This window comes from Micropterus dolomieu, linkage group LG09, assembly GCF_021292245.1.
Source record: "Micropterus dolomieu isolate WLL.071019.BEF.003 ecotype Adirondacks linkage group LG09, ASM2129224v1, whole genome shotgun sequence".
In the NCBI taxonomy this organism is placed as follows: Eukaryota; Metazoa; Chordata; class Actinopteri; order Centrarchiformes; family Centrarchidae; genus Micropterus; species Micropterus dolomieu.
In genome coordinates this window covers 21,685,271-21,688,837 of record NC_060158.1, presented here as the reverse complement: position 1 = coordinate 21,688,837, position 3,567 = coordinate 21,685,271, and the positions used below count along the sequence as shown (strand labels likewise).

At 41.3% G+C, this 3,567-nt stretch overlaps 1 long non-coding RNA gene across 1 annotated transcript; it reads left to right on the top strand.

Annotated features, from left to right (window-relative positions):
• The first annotated feature begins 1,609 nt into the window (after positions 1-1,609).
• On the top strand, positions 1,610-3,024 carry LOC123976989. The gene is made up of 3 exons (XR_006826488.1): positions 1,610-1,786; positions 2,222-2,388; positions 2,764-3,024. It is a non-coding gene; the product is annotated as an uncharacterized LOC123976989 (long non-coding RNA).
• The last annotated feature ends 543 nt before the right edge of the window (positions 3,025-3,567 follow it).

Below are 3,567 nucleotides of genomic sequence, written 5' to 3'. Positions count from 1 at the left end.
TTGAGGCACAACATCAGAGCAACTCAGTGTGGTGCACGTGGGGCAGAGTAATCTGAATTTCTGATGATGACTCTGTTACTTGGGGGCAGCTGCAATGGCAAAGCTAGTCATCTGGAGAAAATCGCAGCAGGGCAGCAGATCAGCAGGGAAGGTAGGGTGAGAGTGAGTGGGTGTGGTGTGGGAAAGGGTGTGTGTGGGTGTTGTTTGTGTGTGTGTGTATGTGTGCTCGCGTGAGAGGGCTGAGGGCAGAGAGCACCTCTGCCCTCAGCCCTCTAACCTCAGTCTCAGAGTGGGTGATTAGCCTGACCAGGTGCAGGGGATGGTGACCCCTCTCCAACTGTAGTTTAAGGCACAGAGACGAGGCATCGCATTATTTAGGCAGCAATGTTTAATACACAAGTGGGTAGGATATGCTGCATTTAGGAAATTGCCTTTTTCCTAACACCAGCAAAATGTTATGTGGTTTAAGGTTCAAGAAAACTAAGGACTCTCATGCAGCATGTTTTAAATTTCTCACATTGAGTTCATGGTTGTTTCGAAATGTATTATTGCTCAAGGTAAGACTAGTGCTTTTATTGATGTTATGCTATTTGATGGACCTCAGTAGAGGCTATTGGTGAAATTAATTTGAAGAATAATTGTATGTTCCTTTGCTTCTGGAAAGGTCTGACATGCAGGATTTTGCTATTTGCTATATACTGCTAATTATCATTTTTACAATGTGTGCTATTAATTCAATCTGAAGGACAAATAATAAAATGAACAAAGATGCCCAGCAGTTGAGTTAAACTCATTTACCAAGCTTTATTAACTACAATTGACAGTAAAAATGCATGTTTTTTGTTGTCAGACACACTATTTGTATTCATGCAACAATTTCAAATGGAATAGTTCAATTCAAGAGGATCTGTAGTGATTTTACACGACAACTGGATAACAGTTTATTCATTATGAGAAATCCTACTCAGCTAGTGAAAAATGTCTTCTGTGGCTTTGGAGGATCTTTGCAAAGTCTGAAAAACTCTGTCACAGTGTTCTCATTTTCAGCTTCAAATGTATAAAAGAAAGTCTGCGTTACAAAGTAGGGGTGAGGAGTTCAAAAGATGTGGATGTTTATGAAGGTATTTTTGTCTTTTTAATAAATGGTGATGAAACAGCAACAAAGGTCAACAAATTTATTTAATGTTTTTCCAGCAACCCAAATTAAAGAACAGAAAATAAGTAATTTCCCTATTTTATTGTTGTTGTTGTAAGCTACTTTGTGGAGTAGAGGCTTTTATTTTGAAGTGGGGGAGAAACGGAAGTTGTGATGCTGTTTCGGGTTCAACAATGTGCAAGAGACAAATAAAAAAAGAATACTAAAGATGTCCCGTCTTGGTTCAGACAACGGAACCTCCGTGTTGTTATTTTGGTAGTCACATCAAACGTGTAGGCGAACTTATAACCGCTCGGTTACATTGTTTTATATTTTCTGTGACTATAATCCAATTAATCTTATTTCCATACTGCATAGACACCTTATTTTGAAAACCAGATGCTGTCACATGTGTATCCTCGCGCTAAATTCATCAAGTTCAACCCGATCCGACCATAGACCGTATATAACAAGTCCGACCCAATATGATAAATGTTGTATGTGGTTCTTGTATCGTGTATTGCGTATCATGGGTTTGCATTGACTGCATGGCCACGCCCACACTCCCCTCGCACCCACGGTTCCGACCAGCACTTAGCTCCACTGGAGACGGAGTTGTTATGAGTACAGGCTAGATGGAGGTTAAGTATGGTAAGTTGACGTTATGTCATCTCATTTCCATTGAAATGCTTTTAAATGTTTAATGATTATCTAAATTTACTGTTGGCAAGGCCACAGAGTCTATCACTGTCTCCTTTTTTAGAATGACATGTTTAACAGTTAGCTTGCTGTCTTGGTATGAAGCTTGACTGGCAGTGCATATGCGCACTCAGACATGACTAGCTAGGCTAAGGTTAGCTGCTCATGTTCACACATTCTATATGATATCCAGCAAAACTCGTTGTCTGTGACTGTGGTAATTGAAGTTTATGGTCACACAGCATAAACTAGACTTTAGACCACTAATATTACATTTGAAGTATAGACTGTTATCTAGATATTTTGAGGTGTTGCTGTCTTGTTACGTTTTCTCCTTTAGATGTGACATAGAAGCATTTATTACACTCGTTTATTTTCCTCCCATAGTTTCAGTGTGGATCATTGGTGACAGCTATGTCCAGCATGGTGGCCAGAGAGCTGCAGAGAGCTTAGGAAGCAGCTTCACTCTCCTGGATGTCTCTTAGTCTGCAGGCTTCTCCCCTTCTTTTCCCCTCCCTGCGAAGAATTGCAGCAGTGGATGTTCTCATCAGCATGTAAGGTTAGCTTGTTAACTAGTAAATTAGCCAGCATTAAGCAATGCCAAGCTGTGCTAACGATGCTAAAATAATGGGAGTGTACGCTAGCCGCAGTTTTTAAACCACCATGCACAGAAGTCAAGACTTAATACACAAGTAATCGATTTTACTTGGCAATGTACTATACCGGGGTGACAGCGGTCAGGGAGAGGAAGGATTTTCAGACATTATCAGAATCAGTGGCTGTGCTTTATGAGGACAGGTAGCTGGGCTGTAGAGCGAGTTATGTAAAGCTAGATTACTTAGAAATATTAGGTGTGTGACAGGTGCTTCTTATCTTGTGTCTATGCTCTCTGGCTGCACGTATTTCTAACCTGTCTGTCTCTCATGTAGGACGTGTGACGGCCTCTGTCAGAATACAGGATATAAAAGTTCCACCTTCCATCGTGGCTGGCTGTCTTCCCTGACAGCACCTGCACTCTGCTGCTTTGCTGAACAATTGTTTTTACTTTTACTCCACAACACCTTATCCCACAGCATATGAACACTACTGATTTAAAATGTAAAATTATGACGCTGACTTCCTAAGCATAGGTTCCATTATTATAATTACTGTTACAACTGTCACACATTTATTAAAGTGTATTAACTGTACATTATTTCAAGTCATACTTAACAACTTTAATAATTGTAACCTTTTTAATTTTTAATTTCACATTTTCATGAATGCATGATATGATTTTAATTTGTTTAACTGTTTCTTGTATAGTATGATTCATCCATCCATTGTCAACCGCTTATCCTGCGTACAGGGTCGCGGGGGGGCTGGAGCCAATCCCAGCTGACATCGGGCGCAAGGCGGGGTACACCCTGGACAGGTCGCCATTCCATCGCAGGGCCACACATACACAAACAACCACACACTCACACCTAAGGACAATTTAGGGTCACCAATCAACCTAGTCCGCATGTCTTTGGATGGTGGGAGGAAGCCGGAGCACCCGGAGAGAACCCATGCAGACACGGGGAGAACATGCAAACGCCACACAGAAAGGCCGGGGAAACCAGGGTTTGAACCCACGACCTTCTTGCTGTGAGGCGACAATGCTAACCACTACATCACCGTGCCGCCCGTGTATAGTATAATCATTTTTGTTAAATAAAATCAGGCAAGACTAATCATTGGAAATATAGCAG